The 17,316-nt window shown below is 35.0% G+C and overlaps 2 protein-coding genes across 2 annotated transcripts in view; one reads left to right on the top strand and one right to left on the bottom strand.

The window, feature by feature from the left end:
- Positions 1 to 17,316, bottom strand: part of Miga (mitoguardin) — a 233,666-nt gene that overhangs the window by 167,955 nt on the left and 48,395 nt on the right. The gene's annotated exons all lie outside the window — the stretch shown is intronic.
- Positions 1 to 17,316, top strand: part of LOC140436953 (protein unzipped-like) — a 116,173-nt gene that overhangs the window by 54,251 nt on the left and 44,606 nt on the right. The window lies entirely within an intron of this gene.

The following is a 17,316-nucleotide window of genomic DNA, read 5'->3' as shown; positions in this document are numbered from 1 at the left end:
ACGGCAGTTTCCTGAAATGAGTACTAATCCAGTGATTCATATCGTTAGATTATAATTAAGTCTCTTATTGTACAAGTGTATAAGTTACGAAATGATTTATACAATATGAAAGTTCATGGAAGAAGCATAGTTACAAGCAAGTTAGAAGCAAGTTACATAAGACATACGAAAATATTCAATATTCTACGAGAAAACATGCGATAATAAACATTAATTTTGAGATTTCGTTTTGTTCGATTCAAAATATAAAAACGTACTGAATTTTTAGTTGAGCAGTATATTCCCAATAGCTACTTACATCAGTAGTTCGCTAATTGAACACTAATCCTCATTAATCATAACAGACGTTTTTTTCGTATTTAAATATAGGTCAAGGTAAATTTTCTCGAGGAAAATTTTATTAGGGTAGAGTGTTCGTTGTTTTAAGATAACATAAAACAGATACGATTTTAATTATTTAGGGAGCCATTAGCAGTATTTATTAAACGTGTGGTAAAGGCAAAACCATATATGAAGACCTATGTATAAGTAATTAAGCGATGATCAGTGGACCTCAAACAGTGGCTTTAAAATTTAATTCCACTCACTTGAAAAGTAAATGATTTAATTTCGTGTATTTTATGTTCAGTAGGCTAGCCTACTGAACAAAATCAATACAAATAAATAGAGGCGTGAGACAGGTTGACACAATATCACCGAAACTTTTCAATCAGGCTCTGGAAGATATTTTTAAAAGATTAGAATGGGAAGAAAAAGGTATAAACATTTGTGGACAACGCTTGAATCATCTAAGGTACAGGTACCATATAACGCTGATGACAGCGCATTGATAACCGATAAAAAAGAAGAATTATTTGAAATGATGAAAGAACTGGACGTAGAAGCTGGAAAGATAGGCCTTAATATGAATTACAGCAAAATACAGATAAAGACATCGCAATGAGGATTGGACAAGATGAAATAGAACAAGTTCAGTATTATATATATATATATATATATATATATATATATATATATATATATATATATATATATGTATATATATATATATATATATGTATATATATATATATATATATATATATATATATATATATATATATCTGGGTCAAATAATAAAACTTAACAAAGAAAACCAAACCGCAGAGATAAAAAGACGAGTTAGATTGGCATGGGCGGCATTTGGCAAACTAAGCTACATTCTTAAAAATAAAAGATATCCACAGCATCTTAAGACCAAAGCATATAATCAATGCGTACTCCCTGTTCTCACTTATGGTTCCTAAACGTTGACATTTACAGGAGAAATGGAGCATATAAGACAAAAAGAAGACCGATGGAACAAAATTCTTATAAGTTGGAGACCGTGGGAATATAAACGAAACAGAGGAAGGCCCCAAATGAGATGGGCAGATGATATCAAGAAGCACGTGGGCTCTAGGTGGATGACTATAGCGACAGACAGAGAAGAATGGAAAAGGATTAGGGAGGCCTATGTCCAAAGATATACCGAAGAAGGCTAATTAGATAGGTAGATAGGCTAGCCCTCCACTTGCGATTTTTAATCGCGGCGACAAAAAAATCGCTGTCGTAGAAAATCTAGAAGGTGCCCCCACTACTATTTATAAATCACTGAATTGCACAAAATCAGTTTTCTCCAATGGATGACATCGAAACTACATGTGTAATCGCTCTTTTGAGTCTAGTGAGAACTAAACGACGAAAGCATCGTTATGGGAGGTTCATCCGTTAACAAATCAAAGAGTTTTTAAAGGAGAGTTTTACATGTTATTTGAACAGTAGTACTCAAAATCAGAATCAAGTCTCCAAAACGACCCCAACATTTCCAGCATATTCCTCGTTGAGGATTTTTTACATTTTAGGATTGAGGACATTTTAAAAAAATTGAAAATTAAATATTCTCGATGACACACACCAGGCTTAGCTGGCTTCAGAATCGCGACTAAACAATCGTAAGTGGATGCACATCTATGCTTGTCCGTATGATTCATTGTGGTAATCGACTATCGCATCGCGGTAAAATAAGACAGGTTGCGTTTACTTAATCGTTGTGATTATTTAGTCGCAAATGGATTGACTTCTATGTGAAACAATGTGATCAATCTTTGCGTCTAAACAATCGCGCGACTAAAAATCGCAAGTGGAGGACTAGCCTAAGAATGTTAAATTTTGTTCTATTGAAGGCAAATGAAGAACTGAAAAACAGATATTTAATATTTTTAAAAAATCTATCGAATGACACCAAACACGCCTTGAAATTATCAATGGAAATCCCCATTTTTAATTGCAGATTTTGATTCCTTATAAAAAAAAATAAGTAACTTTTATAAGGAACATGTTTAGAATTGTTGATAAAAGGCGCTATAATTGAAAAAAAAAACGATTTATCGTGATATCCTAGGAAAATTTTAGAAAGATTCTAATATCTGGAGATTGGAGAAATACACTTTAAAATATTTTTCAAAAACATATCGAATGGCACTAAACACGACCCTACACTCCCGCCTCTGGAGGTGGATCGGAGGTCAACTTTAAACTCTTAAATGGAAAACTGTTTTATCTGACTTATTTTTTGATTTGCAATAAATGGCGCTGTAATCACAGAAAATCATATACAGATGAGAAGTCCGCAAAGTAATTTTTATGGTACCTACTGAAAACAGTTTTTTAGGAATGTTTCAAAGTTGCCCCCGTCTCCCCAACCGCAGGGTGTAAGGTAAGATTGTAAGAACAGACAAATTGTATGGTCTACATTATTAACCCCAATGGCAATTTAGTATTTAGAAACGACAGCAATGGATATTCCGCATTTCAAATTATCGGGAGTATTACAAATTGTTTATAAACATAAATACTGTAGACGCCAGTTACGAAGATTCAGCGATAATTTTACATAATTATCCACTCCGTCAGTAGCGCAGCGGCAACCGCTGGGTACTTAGTAGGTATATACTAGTATACTATGTACTATAAAAAGCATTATTATGCTACTGTTCAACTTTTCGGATACAATCGTCACACGTCACATACGCGAAATTGGATTTTCCGACGTTCTCTTCTGAGTTCTTTTGGACACACGTCAAGTAAACGACATTCCGTGAAAATTAAAAAACAGTGTTGTGTGTTCATATTTTGTTTTATTATTAAAATATGTCTGCTTAAAAACAAAAAATCATTATGTCAATGAATTTTAGGTCAAATTATACTTTATCATATTTGTATCATGACAATGCATTTTTCTATAATAATGTTTTAAGTAGGTATATTATATTTTGATTTCATATCCAGAAAGAGTTTGCTTCCATTTTTTCATGGTATATATATCATATAAAGACCCCCACCGTAATGTGGATTTTATATTTTACTTGAAAAACATTTGTTTCAAGATTCACAGATTAGCTCATTGCTATATTGCTCATTGCTCAATAGATCAAAATTTTGTGTAAAAAAAATAATTATTTAACCAAAACTAATATTTCTAATTTTATAAAGTTAAGTCATAAGTTATAATATTAGTCAATGTATTTTAAATATTATGTTTATATGGGAGTAAGCCACAATTGATTGTAATGAAAATTACATTTTTAACTTTAATGTATTAATGTATTGCCAAACATTAATGTATTGCCAAAAAAATATTGTACAAGAGAAATGTAACATTTTAAATTAAATATTACAGCTGCCTTCTTCTTCAATTCGTCGATTAAGGAGTGGTTTTTGATTTTACAAAACCTTACACGTTTGAAACGCTAATACAAATCATAAAACACCCTGTTATGGGTAAAATTAGATGAACAAATATCTTGGAAGTAGAAATTTGAAATCCGTTTGGAACGCAAAATTGGAGGTGTACTAAGCGAATTATCGAATGGAGGTCCAGAAACTAATAGCCATTTTCAAAATTATACATATTTTTTTTGGAGTCATTGTCACTGATTAGTTTCGTTTCGTTCAATTCTAAATTCAAATTATAAATTCCATATCCCAATAAATTTTTCCATATTATCTAGTATCGCATTTTTAAAGTTTTCTCTAATAACAATAACACCACTCAACATTTTGTAATACCCAAAATAAATACTCTTCTAAAACGGGGGCCTTTGCTGTTTATGTAAAAAGGGGGGCGGTAATCTTACATATTTTATGGTTGAAGATTAAGTACTTGAAAGCACGTTCAACACTCCAGATCGAGAACGTTTAAATAGACAGAAGATTTAAGAGAGTTGGCATAGCAACGATTCGATTGAAAATGCAACCAGGGGTGTACAGGGCTATAAAAATAATGCAAAATTGATTGCAAAACACAAACATAAATGTATTTTGAGTTATATCAATTGAAAAATTACCTCCAGTTCAAACTCGCTAAAACAATTTTTCAAGTTTAGTCATGCGACATTAAAAAAAGTCTTATTGTGGTCAAGCTATTATCTTGTGGAATGCTTTACATTTGACAAATTAAATTAATCAAACTTAAACAAGTCTTAACCTTTTTTAAAATTTATTAAACGGACTAAACCTTTATATGTATGGACTAAACGTAAAATATTTGGAAAAATCTCAATTCTTCTTTGGTACTTCTTCTTTTGACAAATGAACGTGTTATTAAGATAATGAAATAATAAATATGATGCTTATAATAACATATGAGAAAATTAAAAGACAAATTATATGGTCCGGATAAAGTATAGAGAATGAAAAAACTATCCGCATAATACAGATAGCAGCAGTATCAGAAGATATACGTGCCATCCAAAAAATTGTAAGTTTGGATCTCCTCTGTATTCGTATTGTCTATATCACATCTAGTTGTTTTCGACAACATAAAGTGAAATTATAAATTAGTATTAGTATTGTTATATATAAATATTGTCCTGACTATCCATGTGGACTTACGAATCAGCTATCATAGATTGACTATGGTCACTCACAGTAGGACTACTCGCAAAGCAGTCATTATCATAGTTATAAATAACATAACATTTTTATTTGTGTGGAAGTGTCACCATATCTACTTAACTATCGACTATTCTAGTAGACGATATGTTCATGTCTCGTACTTCATTTTTTTCATCTTACTTTTCCTTGCAATGAAGAAAAAACGTACAGAAACGAAGGCAATATTGGAAAACAGTTACTCCTCACTTTATCAAGAATCTATTAGAATCTAACTTCACACATGAAATGTACTGGAAGGATAAATGAAGAGATATGATATCCCTGTTACCCATAGAGCAAATATCTCTATGGATAACAGGGAGAAAACAGAGTAACAAGTAGTGATGATAGAAAATACTGTTAAATAAAAAATCTTTAAAATTTAGCACAAAAACATAGTATTTAGAATGTTCACTTAAAGATGGAGTTATTTCCACAAATGATGAAAAGATTCCAATGAGACTAAAAGATAAAATCTGTACAACTAACATAAGATCAGCTATGATTTACGGCGATGAATGTTGGGCAGATAAAAAGGAAGGAGAACAACGAATGCATGTGGAGGAAATGAGAATGCTTAGATGGGCCAGTGGAGTGACAATAACGGAAAAACTTATAATAATACAGAATAAGGATATACTACGGAAGTCTAGAGGTGGCACCAATTGATGCCAAAATTAGAGAGCACAGGTTAAGATGGTTAGATCATGTTCAACATAGAAGTGATAATCACCCAATATGAAAAATTGCTGAGTTGGAAGTCCCAGAAAGCAGTAGGAAAGGAAGACATAAATTAGTTTGTTCTGAAGACATACATCGCATCGTTATGAACCTAGATAGAGATGAAGGCAACAACAGTGATGATAAGCGTGTATCTATGAGCAAAGTATATATATATATATATATATATATATATATATATATATATATATATATATATTATATATATATATATATATATTATATATATATATATTATATATATATATATTATATATATATATATATTATATATATATATATATATTATATATATATATTATATATATATATATATATTATATATATATATATATATATATTATATATATATATATATATATTTATGTGTGTTTTATATATATTTATGTGTGTTTTATATTTAATAGTGAAACTCAGCTTTGATAAAGTACCTTGAAAAGCGGAAGCCTTGTCATTAATAGAGATATTGCATTAAACCTTAAAACCCGATTAATGCGCTGCTACATATTCTCCACATTGCTGTATGGCCTGAAGAGCTGGACCCTTACAGAGACATTAGTGAAAAATTGGGGACCTTTGAGATGTCCGACGAATATTACGGATAAGTTGGGTTGATCGAATAAGAAAGGAATAATAGTTTTAAAACAATAAAAATTCGAAAGTTACAATATTTCAACCATGTAATGAGACATCCAGAGAGGTATAATCTTCTATACCTCGTAATACATGCCGGAAGAGAGGCACAAGACGAAGAAGAACATCATGGCCCCGAAATTTCGAGAGTTGTATCAAGAGAAATCCGCTAATCACAAAGTTATTATTGCCAATATGATCTCTAACGTTCGATAATCAGACAGGGTACTGAAAGAAGAAGAAGGTAATACTTGCTTAGTTGAACCTTAGTTTCTGAAATACAAAAGAAAAACTCGGGCAATTTTAAATGATTTGAATCAGGACTCAGGACTAAAAAAGTTGTTTCAACTTGACTCCAAGAAGAGATTTCATGTAATATTTACTATACCGCTGTACATTTCCATCTCACGAAATAGTTTTTTGTCTATTTCTTTAAACAAGTAAAACGGTTTTAATAAAGTAAAATAATAGCTTCCATTAGCTCCATTGTCTCAAAGTTTTTGTAGAGTTATGTTAGTTAAGTTATCATATATCTTGCTCAATGTTTAAAGCTTTCAGAGTGTCCGTTGAAGCTATTATACCGAATAAGGACGCAGTTTGAATCGCAATTTTTTTAAGAAATAATATAGGCACATTTTAAAACATCTAAATATAAGAAATTCAGAAACTGATTTCTCTTAAAATGTATTCTTGTACTGGTGGTTCTGAGTTCCTGAGACATACAGGAATAAGAATTATAATTCCACATTACATTTTTCTGAGATACAGGTGCTAAATGGTGAATCCTCTGTTTATGCGAACTATGATGCTCAGTGTTGCGTTCTGCACATACGATGACCTCAATATAACAATTTTGGTCATCCTGAAGGGGGAGAGAAGATATTTTGTTCAATCTAGAACTCGCTGGTTTCCCCCTTTCGGATTGGGTATGTATATTAAAATAAAAGAAATGAAATGAAACCAGTGGACTGTATAAAACTCTATTTTAACACGAAGTAAAAGCAATCATAAATATACATAACCCAATATACCTACAATTTTAAATAAAGAAGAATATATTACTTAAAAGAAGAAGAATATATGTAGTACAAACTTAAATATTAATCAATACGTAACGACACACAAAAAGAGAACCATAAACAAACCATAGATAGAAATAATATTATACAAAAAAGAAATAAAAATATGAATATATATGTCATATAAAAAAATTGATATTAAACGTGAAAGAGTGAAAAATATACGCACATATTATAATATACTTAATTCGTAATAAAATGAATAAACCTTGTTAATACAGTTACACAAAATGCAATCAAAAATATCATATATGAATTATATCAAACTCAACTCAAATTATATATTCAAATACAAATATTTAAACTCAATTCAAATTATAATCGGGAATGACATATTACAAAAAATAAGAATAGAGTAAATACTACACAAAACAAAAGCAAAATGTCCAATTGACAACGTTTAATGTTCTGAATAAAGTTCAAAAGTTCAAAATCGCGACACAATATGTAATAATTGGGCACCAAATAAACGTACTTAGCCCATGCAGCAACAAAATTATGGTATTGTTCCTTACCCAATGAGAAGATGGCACTCCGGCCACCGCAAAAAATATGTCTTCACCGACGAATAACAGGAACCACAAAATTCCTAATGTAACTTTTCTGCATCAAAACGACTTCCTCGGTCAAAGGACCGATGCTAAGTGTCTTAACTTATTGTACTCTTAACCCAAACGCACACACATGTGTGTGGTTTGAGAGATAAAACTCGACTCTGATTGTGTAGATGCATCGCTTATCTCGAATACACATCTGTGTCATTTTGCAGATTGCCCGTCTCGTAGCATGTAGTTTTTAACCCAGATGCACCCTTGTACACGAAATCTTGATATACGGGGAGAATCAAAACTACCAGAAAAGTCTTAATATTTAATAAATGTTTATTAACAGTTGCGAAACTGCAACACTCAGTTTGTAATCTACATACACTATTTAGATAAATATAAACATTAAACTTTTATATTCTCCTACTACTATTTTCAGAACAAAAATTCGGGGCCAAAAAAGAGTTATAAAAATCGGGACAAGAAATGAACATTCGCTATTTTCCCGGGGAATTCGCGACGTATCTTCACCTTATTTAAAAATTAAAATCAAGTGTGCGAATATGTACTTTTCTTTCTTTGGGACATCCAGTTGAACATAAATGTTTCCACTGTTAGTCGTACACATACTTATAAAATATATCTATTATGGTTTTATTCTATTAAAGCATGTGCACAGCAGGTTGCCGTTTTTTAGACCTAGAGGCAAAATTAACAATTCTTTTGTTACTATTCATTATATTTGATAAAAACAACGGTATAGTTAATGAATTTATATATTCATCCTTTATTCGATATTTCAACAACAGGTTCAATGAACAACGAGAATGCTTTTATCATATACCTTTGTTAAAATAAAAAGTAAAGTGTCAGTCTCAATAGTCTATTAAGATTTTGCAAATCACGTACTATCTCAGCACGTCATATTATCACGATGTTCTTTCTTTTTATGATAGAGATGGAGTAGAGTCTAAAATTGATCCGGAATGTTTTGCGACAGCTCTAGACTCTCAACGCAACGAGGATAAAGTTAGAATAACTGAATAAGGAACTGATGATTAATGAGTGACAGGAACGAAAGGAGGTCTCCCTACGTCGAGGTCTAGAAAGGTTTTGACTCCAGTTGATTTATAATTTATTTGAAAAAGACTTAAACTGGAATTTGTGTAAACTTCTGTAATTTTTGGTAGTTTCTGTATTTCATGATTGTGTCTTTAACTCTTGCAACATATACATTTTGAAAAGCATTTTCTTCATCTTAGTGCATTATAAGAACTGGAATATTGGAGTTACTAGTTGCATTATAACATAATATACGTGTTTACGAAAAGTATAGGTACATATACATCCTATACTTGGCATAATGAGCACTGACCACTAAAGAACTAGGTTCGATAACAATTCAATAACTCTTTCTATTATACAGAATAGTAGACATAAATTCAATGCACTGTAGTCCAAGAATACTAAAATCCTGTTTAGTTTTATTCTATCGCACACAGGAATCAAGAGCAACGAAGAAGTCGATCAATTGACATTAAGAGTTACTAGGGATGATACAATTACTAGAAGAGATATATACCCTCACACCGACCATAAACAACTTATCAAAATGCATATGATGATTGGTAATATGTATAGTATACCAAATTCGAAATTATAACATACTGTGTGAACATATTGTAACGAAATAGCCCATCTCCGATACGTCATAATTCTTAGAAAGATGGATCTAGAAAACGTAAGAATCGGCATGTCAATACCGCCCGTCTTCGATGGTTCTTTCGATGAGACAATTAGAGGTGGGACAACGCCAGAATATTCTCGAACCTAGTAACTGTAGTATATATACAAGTAACGATGATTAAAGTTTTTAGTTGATAAGAGAGTACCGAACTGTAAACTTATAAATAAATATATGTATATAAATTCGAACCGCTCGTTTTATTTAATCTCGCTACAGTTGGTGTTACGGTGTGAGTAAAAAAAAAGATAAATTCAGCAGTGACTTTTGAAAAAGACTTTTGAACTTTTGAAAAGTATTGTTCGTGGGGAAAATCCGCGTAGTTCGGTAGTGTCCTTTGTACGAAAGAACATTTAAAAAGTACGTGTGTGCCTGACCAAAGATGCTGCTAGTACAACTTTCAGTAAAACAGTTGCGTGAGCAACTGGAAGAACGTGATGAAGACTGCAGCGGGTCCAAGAAGATACTCCAAGAACGACAGAAGACTGTTCTCAACATGAATGGAGAATACCCAGAGACATTCCAGTTCCAGTCAGCAGAAGAAGCAGTTTTAATGAAAATAAAAAATGTCTCGTAAATGATAGAAGAATTTTCTTAAAAAAAGTGATGATAAATTAGAGAACGTTTCCAAAAGATTCGATGAGAAATTCGAAAATGTATCTCGAAGATTCGGCGAGAAATTTGAAAATGTTTCTCAAATGATGGAAGAAACTTCTATAAAGAACAATGAAAAATTTGAAGAAGTTTCTAAAACATTTGATAAAGTAGAAGAGAAGATCAAACAGTTAGAGAGCATGATAACTAATACAAAAGTGCTACCACCAGTTAATACAATGACCTTAGATCCGGTAGTGAAAGAAGAGTCACCGAGAGACGAAACGACACATCATATGAGATTCAAATTGCCACCATTTGATGGAAAGTCCTCTTGGTCCATATACCTTAGACAATTTGAAGCTATTGCGACAGCCAATCATTGGACAGAACAAGAAAAAGCTGTTTCCTTGACTGCTGCTTTACGAGGTGATGCTGCGGATATCCTAAGATCGATTCCTAAGGGTCAAGAAAAATGTTACCAGACCTTGTTCACCCGACTAGACAAACGTTACGGAGATGCCCATCTACAACAAGTCTACAAGGCGCAATTAAGAAGTAGAATTCAACGAGCAAGGGAAAATTTGCAAGAGTTTGAAGCAGATGTTGCTCGTATAGTGCGGTTGGCTTATCCGGAGGTACCAGACAACATTTTGGAAGAAATTGCTGTAGATATCTTCGTCAATGGGTTAAGAGAAAGTGAATTACAGAAAGCTTTACGACTAGCAAGACCGAAAGTTCTAGATGAAGCGCTCGCTATTGCCTTGGAACATGAAACAGCTAGTCAAACTTCACGGAGTCATCGGGTAAGAACCATTGAAGAAGGCGACGAACCAAACGATGAACGTCTGGAAGAAATGGTACGAAAAGTAGTTCGTAACACCATGCCGAAGAGACGCGAGCCCAGATGTTGGAATTGCGGTGACGTAGGTCATATTCGCCGTAATTGCAAGAAAATGATACAACAGTCGGAAAACTAGAACGGGTCGACAACAAGGGGCAACTGCCGACCTCGAGAAACACAGCCCCCATAGTAACTGTGAACATTACGTCCTCAGGTGGAATTCATAGCTTGTACATAGAGGGTCGTTTCAATAATAAATGTAGATCGTTTTTGGTAGATACAGGTGCAACGAGAACTATTGCACGGCCAGAAGTAGTACGAGGCCATCTTAAATTATTGCCTGCAACAGTAAAGCTTAGAACAGCAACTGGTGAGATAATTAATACATATGGCGAGGCTAATATGACAGTATCCATTGGCCAGACCACAGTGAAACATACAGTATTAATTGCAGAGATCTCCGATGAGTTCATATTGGGGATGGATTTACTAAGGAAAGTTGGGGCTGTATTGAATGTCAAAGATGGAGTTCTCGAGATCAGTGGTGAAGAGTTGCCATTTCATGAAGACAAAGAAGATGTTATCAGCTTAATAACTACTTGTGACGTAACAATACCCGGTAATAGTGAGAAAATTTTGATGACCAGACCTGATGGTTACTGCCGAGAGGGAAGTTTAAGGATGGTCGAAGATGTGAATAATGCCGAGTTCCTAACGGCAAAAGCTTTGGTGAGAATTCGAGATGTCGTTCCTGTAAGAGTTATGAATTTAAAGGGAACTGCTATTAAGTTAAGTAAAAGAACTTTGATCGGACAGTGTGTTCCCGTGGCTTCGATTTGTTCCATGAATACTAATGAGAAACCGTCGAAATCTAAGTATCCAAAGGAGCTTGTTGAGACGATGATTAAAACGTGCCAAGATCTTGATGATGAACGAACTAAAAAAGTGAAGTCTATGCTGATAGAATTTCAAGATGTTTTTGCCATGGATAAGAAGGATAATGGCAAAACAAGCATAGTAAAGCATAAAATTAATACCGGAGACGCTCAGCCAATCAGACAACAACCTAGACGACTTCCATTTGCGAAAAGAGATGAAGCCGAAGACATCACCAGTAGTCCTAGTAAAGAAGAAAGATGGTTCAACACGTTTTTGTATTGACTACCGACAGCTCAATGCAGTAACTAAAAAAGATAGTTATCCCTTGCCCAGAATAGACGATACTTTGGATACACTTTCTGGTTCTCGTTGGTTTTCCACACTCGATCTGAAAAGTGGATATTGGCAAGTAGACATGGAGCCAGCCGATCGTGAAAAAACCGCATTCTCGATAGGATCAGGGCTTTGGCAGTTCACAGTTATGCCCTTTGGTTTATGTAGTGCCCCGGCCACATTTGAAAGATTAATGGATGCAGTTTTAAGAGGTCTAACATGGAAAACATGCCTGGTTTATTTGGATGATGTAATTGTAGTTGGAAGATCCTTCGATGAACATGCCAATAATCTAACAGAAGTCTTTCAACGATTGCGGGCAGCGAATCTGAAGTTGAGTCCGAAGAAATGTCACTTGTTTCGACGAGAAGTGAAGTACTTGGGACATATTCTAGCAAGTAATGGTGTAACAGCGGATCCTGAAAAACTTGCAGCAATTAAGGAGTGGCCAGTACCAAGAGATAAACACGAAATAAGAAGTTTTCTTGACCTATGTACGTATTACCGACGTTTTGTCAAAGGATTTGCCAACATCTCCAAGCCATTAACAAAGTTGACAGAAGAAGGCAAAGAATATACATGGAGCGAAGAGTGTCAAAGAGCTTTCGAACACTTACAAATGGCTCTGATCAGCGCACCGATTTTAAGCTACCCTAGACAGACAGGAAAATTTGTGTTGGACACCGATGCAAGCAACAGTGCAATAGGAGCTGTTCTTTCCCAAATCCAAGATGGGCAGGAGAAAGTCATCGCTTACTTTAGCAAAGTCTTGTCAAAACCAGAAAGAAACTAGTGCGTTACCAGGAGAGAATTGCTTGGCGTAGTGAAGGCTTGTGAGCATTTCCATAAATACTTGTATGGCAGAAAGTTTCTTCTTCGCACGGATCACGCTGCTCTAAAATGGCTTCTTCTTCTTCAAGTGCCATCTTCGTTCCGAAGGTTGGCGATCATCAGGGCTATACGTATTTTCGAAACTGCTGACCGAAACAATTCGTTGCTGCTACAGCTATACCATTCCCGTAGATTCTTTAGCCAGGAGTTTCGTCTTCTTCCTATGGGCCTTTTTCCTGCTATTTTCCCTTGCATAATTATTCGAAGCAGTTCATATCTTTCGCCTCTTGTAATGTGTCCCAAGTATTGCAGTTTTCGTTTTTTGATCGTAAATATGACTTCCTTTTCTTTATTCATTCTTCTCAAGACCTCGACATTTGTGACTCTCTCGGTTCATGATATTCTCAGGATTCTGCGATACATCCACAGTTCAAATGCTCCTATTTTTTTTTGCCTCTAATTTTTTGCCTCTAATTTTTTGGTATCAATCTTTTTGACTTCTACAATTTCGTAATCCAGAGGGCCAGATGGCAAGATGGTTAGAACGATTACAAGAATGTGATTACGAGATCGAACACAGGGCTGGCAGAGTTCATTCAAATGCTGATGCCCTTTCGAGACGACCGTGCAGTGCAAATTGTAATCACTGTCTTAAATTAGAAGAACGACTTTGCCCCGTGAGACGAACCACCGTCATTAATGAGCAATGGCAGCCTCAACAGCTACAAGACGCTCAAGCAGATGATCCATGTATAAAAAGAGTATTGGATTGGATGCGTCGAAGTGAAAGACCTTCTTGGCAAGACATTAGTGCATGTAGTCCAGAAGTCAAGTGTTACTGGAGCCAATGGAATTGCCTAGTGCTGAAAGATGATCTTCTGTATAGAACCTTTGAGAACGATGATGGTACAGAAACTAAGTTTCAGTTAATTGTACCTAAAAGTAAAGTGTCAGAAGTATTGCGTCAGTTGCATGACGGTGCATCAGGTGGACACTTTGGTATCACGAAGACTGTGCAAAAGGTTCGAGAACGGTTCTATTGGGTGAACTGTAAAGATGATGTAAGAAGATGGTGCCGGAAATGTGAACTGTGTGCAACCAGTAATGGTCCAGCTGGTAAAAAGAGGGCGCCCATGAGACAGTACAATGTTGGTAATTCTATGGAAAGAGTAGCAATCGACATTGCAGGTCCACTTCCAGAGACAAATGATGGAAATAAATATATCCTGGTAGCCATGGATTATTTTACGAAATGGACTGAGGCTTATGCGATACCAAATCAAGAAGCTGCCACCGTTGCAGAGGTACTTGTTAAAGAATTCTTTAGCCGATTTGGTGTTCCTTTGGAGATCCACTCCTGGTGTTCCTTTGGAGATCCACTCCGACCAAGGGCGAAACTTCGAGTCAAAACTTTTCACAAACGTTTGTAAATTGATTGGTGTCAATAAGACCAGAACGACACCCCTGCATCCTCAATCAGATGGAATGGTCGAGAGAATGAACCGAACAATGGGTAAACACCTGTCCAAGGTTGTATCAGAACATCAAAGAGATTGGGACCAGCATATTCATTTATTCCTAATGGCCTACCGCGCGGCCTTGAATGAAACTACAGGCCAGACTCCAACCTGCCTGATGTTAGGTCGTGAAATTCGTTTACCCTGCGACCTAGAGTTTGGCTGGAGACCTTCCGAAGAACATGTTGCAAGCGAAGATTATGTCGACCGCCTGAAGTTAAAAATGAACAACATTCATTCGAATGTTGTCGAACTTGTCCGACAACACATCCAGATAGCCAGTGACAGAATGAAAGATCAATATGATTCTCGATGCAAGAGTGAAAGCTACGAAGTAGGTGATCTTGTTTGGCTTTATAATCCACAACGTCGTCGAGGCTTGTCTCCCAAACTGCAAAGACAATGGGAAGGTCCATATGAAATTAAAAAGAAAATACATGACGTAATATACCTAATTAAGAAGTTGCCGAAAGGTAAACCAAAAGTAGTTCACATAAATCGTCTTGTACCATATGCTGGCTCAAATGAAACAGAAGAAGCACGAACCCTTCAACATGAGATCAAAGATGACCGGCGATCAAGCTTTAATGAATTTATGTCAAATTACGCAGAGAGAAAGAGTGCTAGATTCGGCGTGACCACAGAAGTTCAGCAGGATCTTTTTAGTGTTCCGCATAACGTCTCTCTAGCCCACTGTGTTGCCCAAGATCTTGAGATGACTAAAGGAATCTCATCCCTATTTTATAAGAAATTCCGTCGTTTGGACGAGTTAAAAAACCAGCAGCCTAAAGTTGGAAGAGTACTGAGATTAGACGATGGTTCTCGATCTTTGCTGTATATGGTGACCAGGAAGTCGTATACAGACAGGGCAAGCTACGAGGATATATGGCGTGCTCTAACTAATTTGAAGAAAATCGTGTGCAATTATGACATCAAGAATTTGGCCTTACCCAAGATAGGCCATGCACTAGAAAATCTGGATTGGAAGATTGTCAGAAGCATGCTTGAAGTGATTTTCCGAGAAACCGGCGTACGAATTACGGTGTGTTGTATTAACCCAAAGAGATCGTGTCCTTCAAAGTCTGTAGACTGTTATTTCTTCTTGAGGGGTTCATGCAGAGCTGGAGAGCTCTGTAGATTCCGCCATCCTGGGCCTACATCTGGAGTTGCTGATCGGGACGCTCAGATCTAAGAGGGGAGCAGTGTAACGAAATAGCCCATCTCCGATACGTCATAATTCTTAGAAAGATGGATCTAGAAAACGTAAGAATCGGCATGTCAATACCGCCCGTCTTCGATGGTTCTTTCGATGAGACAATTAGAGGTGGGACAACGCCAGAATATTCTCGAACCTAGTAACTGTAGTATATATTATACAAGTAACGATGATTAAAGTTTTTAGTTGATAAGAGAGTACCGAACTGTAAACTTATAAATAAATATATGTATATAAATTCGAACCGCTCGTTTTATTTAATCTCGCTACAATATATTATGTTCTCGCGCTAATAATTCTCAGTAGTGAATATGGGTTTCTTTGATTTATTTTAATTATTTGCATGAACTACTGAGTTTATTATCGCAGCGGTAGGATTTCGTTTGTTCAAGCAAAAAAGTAAATTTCCAGGCCATAAATAATCACAAACATTTTTCTATCAAAGGACGATGTAAGCTGTATTGTCGTAAAAGTGCTGTAAATAAAAACATATGTGTTTATCACTACTGCTGCACCTATTTACTGGACTTACTGAAGAGGCTCATGTAAGTTGTTAGTGCGATTCGGTGATTTATTTTAACAATTCATTCGTTACAATTTAAGAATAAGTGACTGGTACACCTCTACATTTCACTGCATCAGAGGTTCTACACAATAAATGAATGACGCTAGTAATGATCGAGCTCAAGGCGTTTCATGTGCGCTGTTCAAATCCCAGACGTTTCCTGACATTTCCATTATTTCCATAAAAAACTACTAAAAAAAATAAACGCATTCAAAAGGTCCTGAGAACAAATAACGAGCAGGATGGATAGGTTGAAAAATTGATCTATAGTGAATGTGTAATGGAGTGGTAGAGGTTTCCGGTATTTGCTTTTTTTGTTGTGTTTGCTAATTTAGCCATTTTTGTTGATATTGCCTAACGGAATACTACATTTTAACGTCACATAAAGGGTGGATTATTATATTTACAAAGAAATATATAAGAATATCAAAAAAGCTCATACAATATTTTTGTATTAATTAATTTATTGATTTTTTAATGAAAAACAATAATAATTTTTCTTTTTTCTATGTTATAGCGTATTTGTACGTCTTTAAATATTCGCATATAATTTTTGGATTGTAGGTTTGTAGTTGTATGATCATATGATTTTGTCATCTATTTAGACAGAATTCTTACAAAACAGGAAAAAAATAGAAGACTAATTCGCGATCTCAGTAGTCCTAACATTGTCAGTTTTCGTTTTTTTAAAAGTTCCGCCTCTGTATTTCCTCTTAGCCATAGATTAACTTTTTCACCACCCACCCTGGGGGTGTATCTTCTGGCGGATTACCTTTTGCACGTGGCCGCAGTAATAAAATCAGGATGCAAGTTTGTAGTGTGCAGTGAAGAGGGCGAGA

This window comes from Diabrotica undecimpunctata, chromosome 3, assembly GCF_040954645.1.
Source record: "Diabrotica undecimpunctata isolate CICGRU chromosome 3, icDiaUnde3, whole genome shotgun sequence".
NCBI classification, from domain to species: Eukaryota; Metazoa; Arthropoda; class Insecta; order Coleoptera; family Chrysomelidae; genus Diabrotica; species Diabrotica undecimpunctata.
This window is presented reverse-complemented; position numbering and strand designations above follow the sequence as displayed.